General features: G+C 53.3%; 1 long non-coding RNA gene across 1 annotated transcript; it reads left to right on the top strand.

Moving 5' to 3' along the window:
- Positions 1–2,378: 2,378 nt before the first annotated feature.
- Positions 2,379–19,445, top strand: LOC118857193. Its single transcript, XR_005010910.1, has 3 exons — positions 2,379–2,616; positions 15,559–15,623; positions 19,312–19,445. It is a non-coding gene; the product is annotated as an uncharacterized LOC118857193 (long non-coding RNA).
- The last annotated feature ends 1,535 nt before the right edge of the window (positions 19,446–20,980 follow it).

The raw sequence follows: 20,980 nt of genomic DNA, 5'->3' as shown, positions 1-20,980 counted from the left end.
AGCTCCCAGTCTTGGCAGCTCCCCCGCCTCTCACACTGCCCCCTCGATGATTAGGGCTGGCACGGGGGCTGCCCTGGCCGAAGCCTGAGCACCCAGTTGCAGTCAGGCATAGATCTCTGCTCCTCTACTCCCAGGGACACCCAGACTAAGAGCTTCCTGTCATCTCCCAGGGGCCCAGTGAAAAAGAGAGAAGGAGTCAAGGAGATCTCGGATGAAGGCCTGGGCGGCCATCCCACTTCCTCCCCGGACTCCAGTTTCTAGCCCTGTCCCCACCTCAAACAAAGAAGAATTCAAAGGCCCTTTTCAGCGGGCTGAGACAGGCCATGCATTCTTGGTAGCTACAATAAACATAAAGTGATGGAAATATGAGAGGTCCTTGGTACAATTGGGCGGCATCAGCCACTCCCTGGCCCTGACTGCCAGGGAAGCCCTTCATGGCTGAAAACGGAACCCCTGGTGGGCCTTTGAAGGCCCCAGGAGCCCCAGCCAGAGCTGGACCCGGCAGAGGGGCCTAGTAGGGGCATAGCTGCCTAGGAGAGTAGAGGGAGGTTCCAAGGGGTCTGCCTCCTTATCAAAACCAAATGAAAGACAAAAAGCTGGGCCAGAGGGTGCTCAGATCACTTAGCCTTGGTGTACCCCAGGAAGAAGGATGAGGATTTGACCAAGGCAGGATCTGGACTCGGAAGTCCTTTGCAGAAAAGAGGAGTCAGGGCATGTATTAAGGAGGTCAGGAAAGGGGGACTCCTAGGAGGTGGGGAGGAGGGAGGCAGGCAGGCCAGAACCCACCTTCACAATGAACCCCATTTAAAGGGAACAGGCCTCTGGCCTGGGGCTGGGCTTCTTCTCATATCTGAGGTAAAGGGTATGGAGTGGGTTCACTTCAGGCATTCATCAGGGGCCGGCTGTGTACTAGCTTCTGAGGATACAAAATCCAAAACATGCCCCACTCATCAGGGTTAATTAAAGAGCTTTCTTCTGCTGCTGGGGGTGGGGGCCTCCCAGGAACCCGTGTCTATGCCTGCCCACAAAGGAAAAGCCTGGAGTGGAAAGCCTGCTGACTTTGGACTCACAGTCTCAGGATTCTCCAGTTTTAGCTCTGCCGTGTGATCGAGCTCAAGTCACTGGCCTTGCCTCAGTTTCCCCTGAAAAGGAGTGACTTGGTCCCCATGGTCTGTCCCCTCCTGTCCTGATGCCCTGTTTATTGGTCAAAGGCGGGGGAGCTGAAGCAGAGTCACTCGAAATGTCATTTTTCTCTGCCTGCCCCACAGCTCAGTCCTGGTTTCCCCTGGAAGCCCCGCAGCCCTGGCTGCCGTGGAAGGAATACGGTCCGGGTCTGGGGTCCGAGGTTTGAGGTTTGAATCCCCTCTCTGCGGTTTAGCCCGGGCACTTCTCAGGTCTCACTTTCCCTAGCTCGCACACACCGCCCCCTACATGGGAAGGGGTCCCCAAGTGACGCGCCTCAGCCTCTTAAGCAGCTGCAAGACCCTGGAACGATCACTTGACCCCGCGAAGCGGCACCTTCCTCATCGGTAAACGTGGGTTACGCGTAGCACCTGCCAGCGCGGTGTCCGGTTCACACAAAGCCCCTCACGGTCACAGGCACACACAGACAGGACGCCACAGGGGTACCAGTTCACGGGGCGCACGGGGGGTGGGCACAAGCCCAGGTCCGCGCGCGCCCATTCCCCAGCCCAGCACACACTCACCGTGGGGGCTCCCTGCCGGCCCAAGCGCTAGCCCCCAGTCCCCGGCCCGGCCCGGGCTCCGGGCAGCTGCTCTCGCCGGCACGACTCGGCAGGCCGGCGCCCGCCCGGAACCCCCCTCCCAGGGCCGGGGCCGCGATCGGGGGGCCGGCCTTGGCCCGGCAGCCGGGCACCGCTTTCTGCGGCTTTCACGCCCGCCTCTGGCCCGCGCCCCCCCCTGCCCGGCTCCCGGGAGCTGCGGGCCAGAGGAGGGAGGGACGGACTGGAGGACGCTGGCTGGGCTCAGCCGAGCTTCCCCAGTGGGGTGTGTTCTGTCTGGGAAGGGAGGGAGATGTGCCCCGCGCGTGTGCCTGCGTGCCTGTGTGTGCGCGTGGATGAACACAAGGGAAATCGCTGGTGGAGGGGTGCGTGGCCCGGGCTCCTACTCTCCCTGGGCACGCTACCTACTCCTCGCCTCCGCCGCAGCTGCAGCTGCTGTGTGACGGCCTGCCTGGGAGTCGGATTTGAGAGCGCCAAATGCCAGGGAGAGGGAGACGCGGAGCCACCCCCAGAGGGTGCCGAGGTTCGTCCGCCGCTTGCCAGCCGAGGCGCGTTCTTACAGTCAGTGAATCTACCAATGAGGATGTATCAAGTCACTGAGTGTTTATTAAGCGCCCATGTTGGGCCAGGGTCCGTGCCAAGCGCTGGGGAGACAAAGAAAGGCAAAAGCTTGGTATCAGACGCCCGCTGCGGGCCAGGCTCTGTGCCAAGCGTTGGACAGAAAGCCCCTGCCTGGAGCCCGCCATTATGCGTGCCGGGGAGCACAGACCGGGCACGGGAAAAGGGGCCCCGAGGTTTCCGCGGGGTGCGACAGGACCCAAGCCCTAGGCGCTGGGGTGACCTGAATGGCAGCTGCTGCTTCCTCCCCAGACGGGTGCGTGCGTGTGCTTGTGTGCGTGTGTACGTGTGTGTGCGTGTAACTCGCAAGTCTCAATTGCGGAAGGGAGCGAGACCTGTGCTTGGCCCACGGGGGGGGCGGGGCGGGGGGCCAGCCCGTAGCTCCCCTTCTCTCGGAAGGGTAGGGGAGCGCAGTGGTTGGGGGCGGCAGGATGGCGCCAGAGCCAGGCACGGAGAATACCGAGGGTCCTAAGCAAAGGAAGCCAAGGGAAAAGCGAGGCCCGAGGGGGCCAATGAGTCGGGAGAGGAGGGGGAACGGCCCAACGGGTGGGGGCGGGGGCGGGCGGCGCCCTCCGGGGCCGGAGGAGCCGTCCGAGCCCGGGGAACAAAGGCGGACCTGGAGTCTGATGGAGTAATGGAAAAACCCAGCCCCGGCCCCGGGGGACGGCGGGGAGGGGCCGGGCGAGGAGAGAGGGGGAGGGGAGGGGAAGAAGAGGGGCGGGGCATGGAGGGGGAGGAGGAGGATAAAGGAGGGAGGAGGGGAGAGGGGATGGAAAGACTGAGAGGAGGGGAGGGGCGCGTGGAGGGGGGGAGGGAGGGTGGGTGGAGGAGTGGAGGGGGAAGGGAAGGAGGGAGAGAGGGGGAGGGGAGAGGAGAGGAGAGAAAGGAGGGGCGACGAGGAGGGAGGATGGCAGAGTAGAAGGTTGTGGAGGGGGAAGGGGGAAATGGGGGGGGAATGGGAGAGAAGGGGCGGGGCCTGGGGGAGAGAGGAGGGAGAGGAGAGGCCTGGAGGGGGTCAGGGCCGAGGGAGGAATAGGAGGACCAGAGGAAGGACAGGGGAGAGGGAAAGGGCAGGGGCATCGGAGCGGGAGGGTGGAGGAGGGGGACGGGGCCGGGGTAGAGCTGGGGGAGTGGGAGGGCCGAGGCGGGAAGGACTGGGAGGGGGGCATGGCCCTGCCCCCTGTCCTGGGAGGGAGGTGGATGCTTAGGGAGATCTTCGCCGCCTCTCTCCCCTCCCCAAACAAAGGCTGGGGGCCAGGCCGGGGCCCACCCTCGGCCCTCCCACCCCCGGCCCGGTCCGAGAGGAAGAGCTTGTTTCTGAAGGGCAGGAGAACCCACAGCCCAAAGCCCGCCTAGCTAGGGCTGGGAGCCGACGGGGAGCTCACTGCCTCGAATCTGGGGCTCGATAGGGCCTCACCTTGAGCTGCAAACCACAGCATGGGCTTCTAACTTTAACGCCCCTATGCTGCAGATGGGGAGAAATGGCTCGCCAAGGGAGGCAGCCTTGGCCCCCAAATCAGAGGGCTGGATTCTGGGTTCTGATTCTGCCCCTACTTCTTCCCGCCTGTATGACTTAAACTAGTCTTACCTGGGCCTCATCTGTAAAATTAAAGGGTAGGACTCGAGGGCCTCTGAGGTCCCGGCCAACTCTAGATCTGCGTCTGTAAGGACACAGTAAGGAATCTGAGCCGGCTTTGAACTCAGGTGTTCGTAGACTTAGCCCAAGAGGACCTCACCCCTGATGGAAAGTGTCTTCCAGTTCCCAACCTCGAATTCCTTCCCTCATCATCTCCCTGCCTCCTCTCAAACAACAGAAGGCAGTGCAGGGATTAATTATCCCCATTTTACAGGTCAAGAAACCGGGGCTCAGTTCAAGGTCCCCAGCTCCTCAGTGGCAGAGTCCAGCAGGGTCTGGATCTATTATATTTCCACCAAGGGATCATCCCAGAGAGAAAGCCTAGTTTGTTCTTGGAGAAACACCCCCTGGCCATCCCCACCCCCACCTGGGCCCTGCCAAACAGCTGCATCTATACAACAGTTTGGCATCCAGACAAAACACATCTGCCCAGCAGCACCTATCTTGTGCATACAAGCATGGGGCGGGGAGCACTGAATGACAGATTATTTGCTTTTCTAGTCCCTCAACTGTGTGGTCACTGCAAGGGGCATTGCTAAGTGTCACACTCCTGTTAGACTGTGCTCAAAAACCTTCAATGGCTCCCCATTCTCAAGCCTCCACATTCTGGGCCCTGGGGTCCAGCCTGGTGCCATGGAGCAAGTGCTGAGCCTCCCCCGTCTGGGCCCTGGGGTCCAGCCTGGTGAGAGTTCTCCCTATCTAGCCTGACCCAGAGTCCACCACTCACTACCCCTTCCTTAGCCCTTCCAACCATCAATCTGCCTCACTATGGCTGGCAAGAACTGATCAGCCTCTTGCCCTGTGCCTCCTTCCCCCATCATTCTTGTAATTTTCCTGGGGGCTCATCTCCTCCATTAGAATGTAAGCTAAGGGATGGGTTTAGGTGTCAGCCCAGTGCTTGGTACACAGTAAGAGCTTAATCAATGCCTTTCATTCATTCCTTCAGTGTGATTTTGGTCCCTCCAGACTCTTCCAGCACAACTTCAGTTGTGAGCTTTTGGCATGATTCCCCAACCTGCCAGAGCCTTCCTCTGAGGCCCCACAATGGCCTCGGTTCTGGTAGGTCCTGCCCAGATAGAACGGCCTCCACTGGGGACCCAGCTGACGGGCCTGGCTCCATTTGTCCTCTGGCAGTTTTGTCCCCATGATAGATGAGCCTTGAAGGATGGATAAGGTGGGGGGGGGGGTCCCCACATCGTTGTCCTCGGGGTCTCCCTGTCCAGCAAGGAGCTGCTGCCATGTGCCTCCACAATACTGGAATTGTTTCTTTCTGGCTGCTTGCTTGGTTCCCACATCAATGAAATTAGGGCTCCCTGAAGTAGTGGAGTGTGGGCTAGGTACATTGAGCCGGCTGCTACCCTCAGGGGGTTTGCGATCTAGCCAGAATTGCTACTTCCATCAATCAGCTCTTATCAGGGGCCAAGCTTTGGGAATGCTGAAACCCAAGAGAAACCAGTCAGCCCTGCTCTCCTGGAGCAGTCATGCCATCAAAGGGCTGAGGTGAGGAGGGAGGGCACGCTAGGCATCGGAACTGCTAGGGCAAAGGTGTTGTGGCAGCAAGCAGGCCATTGGGAAGGGTCTTCAAAGCCCAACAGACGAGTGTCTGCTTGATCTTAGAGGCAAAGGAGAGCCACGGGAGTTCATTGAGCAGAAGAGTGCCACACACAGAGCTGTATTTAGGATTCCTCCATATCCCAGACAGAGTCGTGCGTGGTCAGATGTAATAAGGCTCACAAGATGGATACAGAGTGCCACCGGGGCAACGTACAGGGAAGGACCAGGGGATGAGGAGGCAAAGGAGGCAGCATGGAGGAGGGGGGACTTCCATGACCAAGTGCTTCAATCAGTCAACCTACAAACATTTCTTAAGCACCAGGAAGAGAGCAGACCTCAGAACCAAGAAGGCCCGGGTTCGAGTCCCTGAGTGACCCTGGCAAGACACTTAACCTCTCAGTGTCCAGGCCATTTTTCAGGTGGTTAGTTAAGAGAGAAGGGCCTTCACTGCATTGGACTTTGCTCATCTGGGAGTTTCCTGTGCCAATAAAATTGAAGGTTGGTCCCTATTCCTATGCCATGACCTCTGGGGTTACAAAGTGAAAGTGTCCTCAGTCTCAAATTGCTTATGGACCATGGGGAAGGTGGGGTGGGGAGCTGAAGTTAAATTAATCAAGCAATTAGTAAATAGTCATTATCTGTTGATCACCTATGTGCCTAGCACTGTGTTAAGCCCTTTACATCCTCTCAACAATCCTTCCAAGCACTGGTATCATCCCCATTCTACAGGTGAAGAAACAGGCAGCCAGTAAATGATGTGCACAGGGTCACCCCACTAGCAAGTGTTGGAGGCTTGATTTGAACTGGGATCTTACTGATTCCTGGTGATAGCTCCAGAGACTGGAATCCTACCAAGAAATCCATCCTAGAAGCCTCAAAGGCATGGGCAGCACAGGAAAGAACCCTTCTCCCTGTTGGGCTGTCCTGCTCTGGGGGCCTTTGGAAGGCTTTTGGCTGAGGGCAGTGGAGGTGGGGGCACCCATGTCCTATGAAGATAGCATGAGCAGAGATGATTTCCTTTGGGGCTGGATCGATGTCAGTAGATGGTCGTCTAGCTTGCAGGTTCTTGAGATGTGTGAGCCATTGGAAGGGCATTGACTGAGCAAGAAGAGACTTGCCAGGCCTGGGGACGCAGGGCTACCAGTGAGAGGCCTGAGCAAAGGAGGCCATTTAAGAGACCCAGCCTCCTTGGGGGAAAAGAAGCCTCTTTATGGCTCCTGGTCATAGCATCGGAGAAGCAGGTTGGGAAGGAACCGTAGGCATCACGAAGTCCAATCTTCCACATTTTACAAATGAGGAAATTGTGTCTCAGAGAACTGAAGTGATTTGGTCAAGGTCACACAGGTAGCAAGTGGCAGAACTGGAATTCGAACCCAGTGCCGAGTGGACAAATCCAGTGCTCCTCCTGCTGCTCTTCTCTGCCATCTGCTGTCCTTTTCCATCCATCTGTGGCTGACACATAAAAGGTGCTTCATGAGTTGCTTGTTGACTTAACCCAATCATTTGGGAAGGTAAGGAACAGCAGACCTGAGTTCACATCAAAATATTTCCAGAGGTAGAAATTCCCTTTTCTGGCATAGATTAGCGAATCATCCATAAATCTAATTATAAGATCATAGCTTTAGAGCAGGAAGGGACCGGAGACATTATCTGGTGTAAGTCTGGCTTCTTACAGATGGGGAGACTGAGGCCAAGAGGGGCTAAGTAGCTGACTCCAACCCTCTCAAAGGGTGCCTGTAGAAGTCAGAGGTCAAGACTGGAGCCCAGACCTTCCTGACTCCCCCCAGAATCCCTCACCTCCTCCATGTGATCCCTTGGCCATCAGCTTCCCTCACCTCAAAAGGATTGCAGAACTGCAGCTCTGAAAGGAGACATGGAACCCAACTCCTTCGTTTAACAAATGAGTAACTGAGGCTGAAATCCCAGCCTGGCCCAACTGGGATGGCTTCAAGCACCAGCATTGTTCCAGATGGAGAAGCTCATCCCTCGGGATTGCTCTTGGGCAGGTCACTGGGACTCAGTTTCCTCATCTGTAAAACAAAGGGGTTGAGTTCCTTGCGCCCCCTGAGCATGCATTCACACCCCATCCCCAGCCACTGATTCCCACCAGGGTCTTCGTTCCCATTCTCATCAGCATCAGCAGCCTTTGACAAGGTTGGGGGTTAGGCAGGAAGCCTGGTGCTCAGGCCACCTCTCCCACTTCCCAGTCTCTTAGGAGGGGGTGGGCTCCCTGCAGAGAACAGCAAAGACACCACCAACCCCCTCAAGAAGCCTCCTAGTCCAGCCTTGGTCCCCTCAGCTGCAGTGTTAAATTGTGGCGCCATCTGGTGGCCAGTGCTCACATTCACAAGGCCAGGGCTCCCCATGGGGATTGTTGGATGGGGGAGGTGGAGCTTTAGGGGCTTATGGCCATCTCTGATGCCAGCTGCTCTTCTGATGAAGCCCCTTCCCCTCTCCAAACCATCGGATCCAGGCAAGGATGAAAAACAGTTCAGCCAACTAAGAAGCATTTACTGAACACCTACTGTGTGCAGGTGCTGTGAGGGATACAAAAATAGCTAAGATCCTGTTCTTGCCCTCAGGGAGCTGACAGTCTAGTCCAGGAGATGGGATCTAGGCATTATTATTTGGAACTAGAATTTTTCTTTCAATTGGGGGAAGGGATGAGCACCACAAACTGAGTCTGGAGGTAGCCCATTGAGGCATGAAAGGGGTGGGGGGGGAGACAGAGCCCCTCAACATCCTTTGGCAATTCGAGTGGGGGAAAGGGAGAGGAAGAAAGGAGGAGTTCCTCTTGGCAGTCATCGAGTGGAGTCTTATTTTAATTAGTCAGTCTGGCTAACCAGGTGCTAAGCCTTGTTTGTCTCCAAGGGCTCTGGAGGACATCATAGCAGCTGGGGCACCCTCTCCCACACGGGGCTTCCAGAAAAGCTGTGTCAGGTTCAAGGTACTCTGTGGGTTTCCATTTCCTCAAAATCATGGCCCAGGAGCCCCCACCAATGTGTTTCCTTTTACTAGTACGCCAGAAAACAGTTCAAAGCAAAGGCATTTCAGTAGTGATTGAACAATGCTGAGGGACTTCAGATGCTGTCTAGATTTCCATCCTGGGTCAAAGTCCTAGTCATCCTGCCCTAGTTGGAGCTGTTGTTATACAGCTAGTGCCTAGTGAAGTCCATTTGTACACAGTGAACACAAATCAGCTAATCACAAAATATTGCAAACCTTCAGAATGGAGAGAGAGGTCAGTGGGCGTCAGAGGTCATCACATCCAAGGAAGGCCTAGGTGGACGTGAAGCCTTTCTGCAAGCTGGCCAATGAGTGGCTACCCTACTTCTCACTGGCGTCCTTCACCCAAGGGCATTCCAGAGCCTCCTGGGGCAGCCCAGATGCCTTCAGGACAAGTCTTGCTGTTGAGGAAGTCTTCCCAACCTTGAGCCCAAGTGGCCTCACGGATACTTCCCCCTCAGCACGACCCTATGGGGTCAAGGAGGGCTAATCGAATGCCTCTTCCCCAGAGAGCCTCTTCCCCAAGTGTGAAAGGAGTAGGACCCAGGGTTATAGGAGATAAGAGGAGAGACGTAGGCCGAGGCTATCAGGGAGGGCTTCATGGAGGAGGTAGCCTAGGAGCTTTGGAGAAAATACAGAGAACCCCCCGAGAGAGACAAGGGCATTCTGGGCAGCCTGGCAGGTCAGATTGTGGATGTGACCATGGCATGTTCTGGGGACGAGGAGACCAATCTGGCCAGAGCAGGAGGAGGTTAATGGGGGGCAGGGGAAGGAGGACGCAGGCAGAATGAATGGCCTCTGAGGTACCTTAGGCATCATCTACTCCCCAAATGCTCTTTGGTTTTGATTTATTTAGGTCCAGCTTCTCTAAGTCAATCGATGGCTCATTCGGACCCAAGCAGGGACTCTGTCTACTCTCCAAACACAAACATTCTTTGGGGAGAACAGGGACCTCTAGAAGTGCTCTAGAAACAGAGTTAGCCAGAACATTCTGTTTATTTTGGCCTCGGATGGGAAAATCTAGCTGCAGTAAACCAGGCATCCTCTGGTTTCTCTGGGGACTACCCAGGGGGCAATAACTGAATTCTAAGGCAGCTTAGCTGTGTGTGGCCTGGGGTCCCTCCTTCTGGACCGAAGGCTCCTCCTCCTCAAAATCTAATCAACAACCAAGTTGTTCCAAAGGCTCACTGAGGCCTTTTGTTTTTAAACCATGATCCTTTCTGGATATACTGCATCCCCCCACCCCCACCCCATGAGCCTTGCTGCTTTGTAACAAGACCAAAAATAATTAATCCGAATCAATCAACGTTACACACCCATAGTTCTCCCTCCACCTTTCAAATGATAGGATTGTAAACAGAAAGCTATAGAAAAATGTGTTTCCTTTGCTTTGGGCCCAGACTGGTCAATATAATTATATACTGCTCAGCTTCCTAGCGATGGCAGGTGCTGGAGATACAAGACCAAAATTTAGAATGAGCCCTTCCCTCAAGGGGCCTCTGTTCCAGAGGAGTGAGATCAAGTCTTCCAGTCTTGGAATCCTGTGACCTGACATTGAGCCCACCAACCCTTTGAGGCTACCAGCCTCAAGCCAGGCAGTGGCGACCATGGCCAATAGTCATCTGTAAGAGCCCTGGGCTGAGTGTCTTTTGAGCTATTTGCAGACAAAGTTGCAAAGGCAGAAGAAAACTCTCCTGCTGTGAGCATCTGAGAGAAGGAGTTTGATGCCAGGAGATCCTCCTGCCCCAGAAACACCCCTGGGTTCATTCATGGGCCAGGGTGGTAGCTTTCCAGGCCATCATGGTCCCAGGGTGAATCCATTTGTCCATCTTGCCTTGTCAGAGCCTCCTCATGAAGCACACTGGCCCTGGCCCCTTGTCCTGAGGCACACTGGTCCTGGCCTCTTGTCCTGAGGCACACTGGTCCTGGCCTCTTTTCCTGAAGTACACTGGTCCTGGCCTCTTGTCCTGAGGCACACTGGTCCTGGCCTCTTGTCCTGAAGGACACAGTCCCTAGGCCTCTTTTCCTGAAGCACACAGGCCCTGGTCTCTTGTCCTAAGGTGCACTGGCTCTGGCCTCTTGTCCTGAAGGACACAGGCACTGACCTCTTGTCCATGGCTAAGTCTGACTGGCTGGCTGTCCAGCATGTAACCAACTGCCTTTGGTCTGATGAAAAGATGTGAACGTTGTGGCAATCCTGACCACCCAGATGAGCACCGTTTCTAACTGAAGACTCTAGGAGTTTGATTTTCCTTTCGGCTTAGCCACCCAACCTTCTTACACTGCTGGTGGCCCCTGCACTGGCCCAGCTATTCTCACACCCTGTGATCCTTGGGCTCTCACTCTCTCTTTGAATTTCGTTTCCTGTTTCCTTTCCCAAGTTTGGCTAGACTGCAGAATTTAGTTCTTGGTTGTGAAATATAAACTATATTAAAAAAAATATAGTAAGCTTCTTGAGGGCAGGGCCTGCCTCATCGTCATGTTCGTATGCCCAGTGCCTCAAACATGGTAGGCACTTCATAAAGTTGCTGAGTGATAAGCTTCACTGAAATCTCAGTTAGATGCCTGAGGGCCAGGCTATGGGGGTGACCCTTGTTCTGAACAGTGCGTCCCGCCACCAGGTGGCTGTTCCCCAGGGACCAGCTCCCTTCAACGTTGAGCAGTTCACCTACCTGTGCCCTGGAGAAAGTGACTGCCTCTCTGGGTCTCAATTTCTCCTCTGCAAAATGAGGCAGATGGGCTAGGTGATCTCTGAGGTCTACAGGTCCATGACTCCAGGGTTGGCCATAAGGGAATGAATATTTTAGCCGCAGATACTCTCCAAAAAACAGCCACTAAAACCAAGAGAGGTGGGGATCTGGGTGGGTGAAGGGAGGCTCTGGGTAGTTGGAGGAGGTCTGGGGGTCAGATCTCCCCCCTGCCACCTGTGAGACCTTGGGTGCTTCCCTCATTAGGCCTTGGTTCCCTCATCTGTACAATGAGGGGGGCCATCTATGCTAGATAGCCTCAAAGGTCCTTTCCTTCCTCCTGGAATGTATGAGGCATCCCCAAACCCCAAAGCACTAAGACTTTTGGAACATCCCTTTTAAAGCCATCCTTGAAGTCTGTGTCTGTGTGTTCTGGAACTGTGATTTCATGATGGAAGGAACTCCCAGGTGAGAAAATTTCCCCCACAATGCAGGCGGCACCTCTTTTGGGCTGTATACTGAGAGTTGAAGGGGGCATTCAGGGCCTACAGCCAGGAGGTGTCAGAGGCAGGATTTGAACCCAGGTCCTCCTGACTCTGGGACCGGCTCTCTAGCCATCATGTCATTTGACCAAATAAACCTTTTTGGAGGCTCCACCTGTGATGGGAGCATGAGCAATGATTTTTAAAACAGTCTTTGGGAGGCAGCAAGGTGGTGTGGGGGATGGACAGCTGGGCTGGAAATGGACAAGACTGGAGTTCAAAGGTGACCTCTGACACTGCCTCAGTTCTCTCAGCTGTAAAATCAGGATAATCATTGCACCTACATCAGGAGATATTTGTAAAGTGCTTAGTCCAGTTCCTAGCACATGGTAGGTGCTTTATAAACCCTTGCTTTTCCTTGGCTTTGGGCCAGCGATCCAGCAGAGAGGCCACCTTTGCTGTGTCTCCTGCTGGTTCTCCCTCCCAGGGCTCAAGCCTGGGTTCATCTACCGGGACTCACTCCTGGGCTGAGGTTCTGTGTTCTAATCCCTCCTGGGCCTTGTGGCTGAATGACGAGAGACTAGGTCTTTGCACCCTAGTCACTGTCCCAATGGGAAGCCCGCTTGTCTCGATTCCTCCTTCTTAGACACAGGGGAGGATGTCTCAGGAGAATGAAGGCTCCTGCCCAAAGCCTCTGCTGATATGATCCTTGGGCCCCAGGTGACATCTGGACAAATGAGCTCTTTGTCTCCCAGGGCTTTGGGGGCAAAGGGCCTGAGCTGGAACTTGGGTCCTTCCCTTCTCCGTGCCTCAGTTTCCTCACCTGTAAAATGAGAAGGGTGGACTAGAACAAAACCTGGGCCTCCCAAGGGGTCTGTGGACTTGGATGGGGAGAAAATGCATCTTTATTTTTACTGATCTTTAGTTTCCTTTGCATTTAATTTTATGCATTTGAGAACAAGATTCTGAGAAGGGGCCTCACTGCCATAGGGCAGGTAGAGAAGCCCCCTCCCCCAAATGCTTCAGAACCCTGCTCTAGGTTAAGTGACTTACCCAGGGCCACACAGCTACTCAGGGTTCTTTCCACTGCCCTGATTCAGGGGGCTTCACTGAGATTCCTTTCAGCTGAGACCTTCTGTCTACATGGATACAAGTTGTCCCCTCTCCAATAGAATATGAATCCCTGGAGGGCATGGATGTAGTTTGGTTTGTCTGCTGCTTCTCAGGGCCGAGTGCAGAGCCTGGCATGAGGCAGACACTCGAATTGTGTTCAATTAGACATCCTTTTTAGACATGGCCAGAGTTCATGGGAGACAGAGCTGAGACTCCAACCCAAGGCCTCTGCTCTGAAATCCTCCTGCAGGACTCCACTGGGCAGTTTCTATGGCTCAGGATCCAATGACCGGAGGTGTCCACAGCCTTCTCCCATGTGCTTGGAGATCTTCAAATGAGCAGTGAGTTTCAGAAGCATAAGCTTAGACCCCATGGTCTTCTGACTCCAGATGCCCTTGTACAGCTAGACAAACTGAGGCCAAGGGGCAGGGAGAAGGGACTGGGGGCAAAGCTGACAGCCTAAGCCACCCTCCAGAGCCCAGAGCCTCTCCTGGGGGAGGGCGGTCCATGACCTTCTTGTGGCCCAGCTAAAGAGATCCCCTCTTTCCAGGCCCCTCCTCGCCAGACCCCTGCCCAGCAGATCTGTCTCCTGAGTTTAACCAAGGCCTTCTGGGTGGGGGGGAGCATGGGGGGGGCAAGTCAGGGAAGCTGTGCTTCTCCCTGAGACACAAATAACTCTGGCCAGTTGCCTTGGGAACAGAGCCTGGCTGCCTTGATGTCACAGAATGGTTTCCCCAGCAACCAGCCCAGATTACCGGGTCCGGCCCAGGAGTGAGGTCACCATCGCCATGGAGACTGTGGGGGCTGAGCCTGGAGCCCTGGCTGGGGGTGGGGTGGGGGGAGGGTTGTTCCAGTGAGCCTGCCAGCCTGGGCGGGGGCCCAGGGGGCAGCTGAGGGTGTGGCTCTGGGTAAAGCTTCCATTCTCCCTCGCCCTCTCCCGCCCAGGCATCACCAGGCATCACCTCGGGACCAGACACAGGCAGCCTGTTCAGTGGAGGGAGAGCTTGCTGGTTCTGGAATTAGAGGAACTGGGTGCAAATCCTACCCTGCCCTGACAATCCATATCTGTGTGATCTTGAGCAAGTCGCCATCATGTGCCTCGGTTTCCTAAACGGGAGGGTTTTACATGAGAGGCAGCATGGTGTCCTGGCCTGAGTCTTGGACTTAAAATTGGGAAGACTTGGGTTCAAATCCCACCCCAGACACTCACAAGATGGGCCTCAGTTTCTTCACCAGTAGAATGAGCAAGCTGGATTGGATGGGGTCCCTCGCACCCCTTCCGGCTTTTCGTCAGTGACATTATGATCTTTGAGGCTGAAGCCCCCAGATGGGAAGGGGCCTCTTAGGCTAAGGCAGGGGGCAGCCAGCAGCGGGCTGCCAGGCTGGGCCTTGGTGCCCTCCCTGCTCTTGCTGGCTGATCCATCTCATTCTAAAGATGCCCCCGGCATCTGTGTCAGGGAGGCTTTCTGAGGAGCACAATGAGCCGTAGCTTTTCCCTCCTCCCCCAGCGCTGCCCTCCTGGCCACCCGGCCAGCCACACTTTCTCCAGGGGCCCTGGTTCTCTCCCAGGTACCTGCTTTGGGTGCAGGCAGGAGCCCCTCGGCCTGAGGGCGCTTCAGAACCCCATCCCATCGTGCCCATCTTGCTCCCTTCCCTTCCCTGGGGCCCACAGAATGGGGTCATGGAGTGGGGGAAAGCACTGTGGATCCCCTCGCTCTACCTCCTCCCTCATTCCCAGCTCTTTCCCCCCTCCCCCACCTGTTATTTCCATTTGACCTTGCACACCCTCCTCCAGGGACTCCTTGCAATGATCTTCCCAGACTCAGATCTGCCGTCCCAGCTGCTTGTGAGGAGGGTGGGGAAGGGGCGGAGAGGGAGGGGTTTGGAGACAGAGCCTTGCAACTGGGGGCCTCCGATTTGGGGAAGCATGGAGGGGCTGCACCTGTAACTGCATCCCCTTGAAAGGACTGTGAGGGGGGGACCCCGGGCCCTCTGGCTGATTTCTCTCCCACAGTCAAGAGGAGCTCCGAATAGGAAGGAGGCCAGGTCAGTCTATCCTGGGGAGGGGGCCTTTCCTTCCCTTCCTAGCAATAGTCCACCCGCCACTGCCCAACCTTGTGGCAGCACCTGACATCTCGATCACGTTCCCCTAGCCCCTCATTCCCCCTCCTCATTCCTCCTTGGAGGGCCAGGTTGGGTCGCTGGCCATGCCAAAGGCCACGGGCTAGCCCCAGAGCTAGATGTTCTGGCCTCTGCCCTGCCTTTGCTTTGGCCTTGGGCACCAGAATTCCTAGTTACAGTTCTGTATTCAGGCTCCTATTCCCATCACAACTCTGAGCCCCAGCCGGGCCAGACCTGGGTGGGCATCTGTACTTGGAAACCTGCTGAGACAGGTACCATGTAATAAAAAAATAAAATTTCTCTAGATAAATATATAGAAATATATTTATAGGAATATTATTTATATAAATAATTATATCTTGTGTAGATATACTTTATATAGGTGTACCACATATAAAATAGCCTGGATTCCATATATCTTCGAGCCCCGCCCCGCCAGAATGCATTGGGTTAGGGCAGCGGCCTCACACTCAACCAGAGTGGAGGCCACTAACCTGTATAGAAGGATCCCTGCAGGGTGAATAGTGAGTTAGAAAACCACAGGTTAACATTATCTATGTTCCACTGTATTTTTATTTCTTCTGTTCCACATTTGCCAGTTCTGTTTGAACCTGAAGGCTGCTGAAGCTGAGGGAGCTTGACCTTCCAGTGCAAGGAAATCCAGGTGAGAAACCGCCCACTTGCACCTAGATCTGCACATAGAACTGTCCACAGCCCTGAGAAGTTCAGTGACTAACTAACCCAGGGTCACACAGCCAGGATGCGGCACAGTAGGACTAGAGCCCACTCCTGCTGAGGAGGCAGGGTTACCTCCAGCCATCATGCCAGACTGCTTCTCATAGGAAAAATTAATCCTGAATGCATGACTTGGTGGGGTTTTTTTTCATTTTTTAGTTTACAACATTCAGTTGCACAGGTTTTGGGGTTCCACATTTTCTCTCCCTCTCTCTCTTCCCTCCTCCCCCCAAGATGCCATGTAATCCAGTGTAGGCTCTACATAGACCTTCACACTGAACTTATTTCCATAATAGTCCAGTCATCAAGAAGAACTATAACCAATGGAATGAATCATGAGAAAGGAGAAATGAAACCAAAAAAGAAGGAAAAAAAGAGAGAGCCAAGAGTCTGCCTCCATCTGCATTCAGACTCCGTGATTCTCTCTCTGGCTGGGCATAGCTTTTTCTATCATGAGTCTCTGGGAGCTCCCTTTGAACCTTGTATTGCTGAGAGGAGTCAAGTCTATCAAAATTAGTCCTTACAGAGACCATGTGTCTGTAATCATGTACGATGTTCTCCTGGTTCTCCCCTCACTCAGCATCAGGTCGTATAAGTCATTCCAGCTTGTAATGAAGTCCGTCTGCTCCTCATTTCTTATAGCGCAATAGTATTCCATTACATTCATATAGCCACTCCCAAATTGATGGGCATTCCCTTGATTTCCAATTCTCTGCTACCACAAAAAGAGCCTCTATAAATATTTTTATACATACAGGTCCATTTCCCACTTGTGTGATCTCTTTGGGACACAGCCCTAGAAGCGATATTGCCAGGTCAAAGGGTATGCACGTTTTTATAGTCCTTTGGGCACAGTTCAAATAGCTCTTCAGAATGGCTGGATCATCTCACAACTCCACCAACAATGTAGCAATGTTCCAATTTTCCCACATCCTCTCCAGCATTTATCATTTTCCTGTTTTGTCATGTTGGTTAATCTGACAGGAGAGATGTGGTACCTGAGAGCTGTTTTGATTTGTATTTCTCTAATCAGTAGTGATTGCGAGCATTTTTTCATATGCCTATAGATCTTTAATTTCTTCCTCTGAAAACGGCCTGTTCACATCCTTTGACCTTTCCCAATTAGGGAATGGAGGACTCTTTTTAATAGGAATAGTGAGATGAGCTGGAGAAGGAAATGGCAAAGCCCTCCAGTATCTTTGCCAAGAAAACCCCAAAAGGGGTCACGAAGAGTCAGACACAGCTACAAGGAATCAGCAACAACATGATGGAAGTAAGGAGATTAAATAAATAAATAAGTGACAGGAAAATAAACGTAGTGGAAATCCAAAGTCTGTTACTGAGCCAGTCCTGTTGTATGAATACTTTTTTTCCCCGCTGACTTTCATTAGTGATAACATTAGCATTTGTTTAACACTTTAAAATTTGCAAAGGTCTACACAGATAAATCATTTGATCCTTTCCATAACCCTGGGAGGGAGAAGCTATTATTTTCCCCCATTTTACAGATGAGCAAACGGAGGCCACCAGAGGTACAGTGACTGCCCAAGGTCACACAGCTAGGGTAGGTCTGAGGATGGGTTTGAACTCGGGTCTTCCTGACTTCAGGCTCAGCTGTCTCCTGCTTGGCAGCTTAACCAAATTTCTGAGCTGGAAGGGAGTGAGTCTGAAGGACATGAGATTAAGGGGAGAAGGAATTTTCGCAAGGTCCCATAGGCAGCTAGCGCCAGGGTCAAGTGCCCCAGGTGCCAGGGCCAAGTGCCCACTTCTTTCTCTATCACACTAAAGATACAAGAGAACGTTTTCGCTTGACTCTTAGTAAAAACCTCTTTAATATGCAGCGGGTCTTTAAATCAGTATTTAAAGAGAGAGAGAGAGAGTAACATTTTGTGAGCCATTAGCAAGAACTCTTCAGTGTCAGAGCAAGGGCTTTGGGTGCCCCAACACCTTGCCAGGGCAACAGGGATCAGGGATTTCTAAGGCCCCATTCACCTCCAAAAGTCGATAATTCCATGATCTCAGATCTCACATATTAGGCCAAACCATTCTTAACAGTGGGAAACAGAGGAAAGGGATTTGGAATCAGAGATCCGGGGTTCAAATCCCAGCCCAAATGCCAGTGACCTTGGCAAGTCACTTCTCTCTGGACCTCATGAGGTCCAGGCGTCGCCTGATTGATTGCTGCGTGGAATAGAAGGGCTGGGCCTCCTTTCTGACCAGGTGGGTGAAGGGCCCTGGTGCCATACCTGGGCACTAGGGGCATGAGTGTTATAAAGAGGGAGCCCCCCCAGAACCATGTCTCCATGCCATCACTTCCCATCTTGGCATGTTACCTTGCCACTGTCACTGGCCAGCAGTAAAAAGTGAGGGGCTATCTCCATACCCCTGGGGTTAGTGAGATAGCCCTGTATCATAGAGAGACCAGTGACTTTGGAGGCAGCTCCCGGCCTTCTTCCTCCATCCTCTATCCTCTTGACACCATCACAAAGCTCTGCTCTTGCTGTTCCCTGTCAAATTCCCCCCACCCTAGCTTAACAATGAATATGCTTCTGCCCCCTCTCCCTCTGTACCAGCTCACTCTGGGCGAGTAGCAGTACTCCCCACCCACAACTCCCCTTATTTGGTCAAGGATTGGGATCGCCATCTCCGGGGGACACATCACAGTTTGGCAGAGACAGCTGCTGACTGCCTTGGGGAGTCACCATCCCCACCTTGGGTACAATCAATTCTGTTATTTCATCGGCATAGGGAGCTCATGAAGGTTGGGGAACTGAGAAGACAAGTGACCTCCCCAAGGTCATTCAGTCCAGTTGTGTTGGGTAGGCCTTGAACCCAGGTCTTTCTCACTCCAGGGTTGGTCCTCTGCACTCCACCCCCCACCCCCGCTCCCGTTTCTCTCTCTTTGCAGCATTTAAAAAGGCTTTGTTAATGAACGTTAAAATTGTTTTCCATGTAACTGGGGAGAAATAAGCTACTGAACTAAAAATACATAAATAAAAAGGCGTTGCTGATGCATCATCTGGACATTTTAAACCCCAGGCCATCATATTACCCTTCAATCCACAATCCCTTTTGGGGGAAGGGGAGGAATAATTCGATTTGACAATGAAACAAAATCTGTATGCCAACCCAAGGAGGCCAAGCCTGACCACAGCCACACCTGCCCATGGCTGATTCGCCTCATTATTGGCACAGGCTAACCACAGAAAAATGACAAGGAATGCAAACTGAGTCAAAATGAAAGTGCCCCAGGTCTAGGGGTTCAGAAAACCTGGATGCCCCAAGCGCTGCTTCTCTGGGGTCCACATTCACTAAGGATCCAGCCCCAATGTGTAGCTGTCATCTTTCTGGTGCTTGCCAGTCCTGGAATTATACATCCATTTCTGGACGGGGCCGTGGGGTTCTTCTATACCAGGGATTCATGAACTTGTCCTGGACCCAGCGGGCAGGCGATTGGTGAGGCCCTGGAGCCCTTCTCACAAACATGTTTTCTTAAATGCAGAAAAAAAGAATACACGGGATGACAAGGCAACCAATCACAGAAAGACAATTATTAACATATTTTAATATTTTTAACACTTTAATGTTTAATAATCCAACACCATCATTTTACACAGGAGGAAGTCAAAATCCAGAGAGAGGAAGGACTTCTGCCAGGTTGCCGAGCTCGAACTCAGAGCTGGATTCCAAATCTTCTGGCTCCAAAGGCAACCTTCCATCCTCTAGGGTCATTCACTACCACCGCTAGAAGGTAAGCCGCTCCCTCATCCCCATGTCACAGACGAGGCAGTTAGAGGATATGGTGCCTAGGCGAGGGTCACAGAAATGAACCTCTGGGCCACCCCAATCTCCAGGGGACCTTGCTCCCACCATGATTCCCTGCCTCCCCTACACCAGGTTGCTGCTTAGACCTGCTCATTTCACCTTCAAGGAAATTCTCCTTTTCCCATCAAAGGGCAGGTCTGTGTCCCTATAGCTCTGCAGGCCATATGCTCCTAGGCTATTTGTTGCCTGAGTCTTAATGGGAGGGATTGTGGTGGGATGGGTTTAAGAGTTGAATGAATTTCCTTCATTAGTCTTTTGGTCCACACTCCTGAGGGAGGGAGCTTGTGGCTGTTGTGTTCTAGGTCCCAGGAATCTGGCACAGAGGAGCGACTTCGAAGGCCTACCTCCAAGGACAGGAGGCCATTCTGCTGTTAAAGAGCTCAAGCTCCAATCCCATGATGAACTCGTTAGAGAGAACCCTTCCTGGAGGGCTGGCGTGCCCAGCAGGGACTTGGGTTAAGCTTGGTAAAGTGTTACTGGCTACCAGACATTGCCCAGACACAGAGTAAGGGGCTAGCTGGGTGTTATCAACAGGCCCTAGGGACCAGATGATGTCATAGGATGCCCAAGTTGTAGAAAGACTTTATGTGGTTGTTCAGGCACATCCTACTCTTTGTGACCCCAGCTGGGGTTTTCTCGGCAAAGATTCTGGAGTGTTTGTTATTTCCTTCTCCAGCTCATTTTACAGACAAGGAAACTGAGACAAAGGTGCCCAGTGTCCGAGGCCTGATGAGAACTCATGTCCTCCTGATTCCAGGCCTGGTGCTCTATCCACTGAGCCATCTAGCTACCATGAATCCATGACAGTTATTTGGAATTCTGTTGAGCGAATCTTTTGCCCAGTGGTAAGAGTGGAGGGGGTGTGGCAGTGGGCAGGTCCCAGAACTCTGGAATTTCTGCATGGAAGAGGAGTAGAGAGGACAGAGTAACCTGGGAGGTGGTCGGGGAGCAAGAAAAGGAAAGAGGGTGCCAGAGGGAGGGAGGAAAGCAAAGAGAAGCCTGGGAAAGTCAGCAGAGGAGACCTGACAACTTCCAACAGGCCAGATGAACAAGCGCCATGTTCCTGTTAACAATCCTCCCACCCAGCCCAATTTGGCTCCTGGGAAAGGAGAACTGAGGAATAACGACCATCGCTTCCATAGTCCTTCTAAGATTTACAAATGCCTTCCTTCTCTTGCAACAACACGGGAGGGAGCTGGGAGGAGGGCAGTGGTCCAAGGAGGCCAGTGCTCATCACACACACAGTGGCTGAGACCTAGTTTCTTCCTCTAAGCCCCAGACTTACCCTATGACATTCGTCTTCCTCCCTGCTCTGTTCTAACGAAACTCAGTCCCCTCCTTGGCCTTCATAAAAGGCAGAGGCCTTAGAGACCACTGGAGCCCAATGCCCTCCTTTTGAAGATAATACCAGAAAAGAATTTAAGCTTCTTTGACGGACAAAGTGAAAACCTGTTACACCTG

The sequence above is a fragment of the Trichosurus vulpecula genome, chromosome 7, assembly GCF_011100635.1.
Source record: "Trichosurus vulpecula isolate mTriVul1 chromosome 7, mTriVul1.pri, whole genome shotgun sequence".
Classification (NCBI taxonomy): Eukaryota; Metazoa; Chordata; class Mammalia; order Diprotodontia; family Phalangeridae; genus Trichosurus; species Trichosurus vulpecula.
Note: the sequence above shows the minus strand (reverse complement) of the source record. Positions and strands in the feature narration are given on the sequence as shown.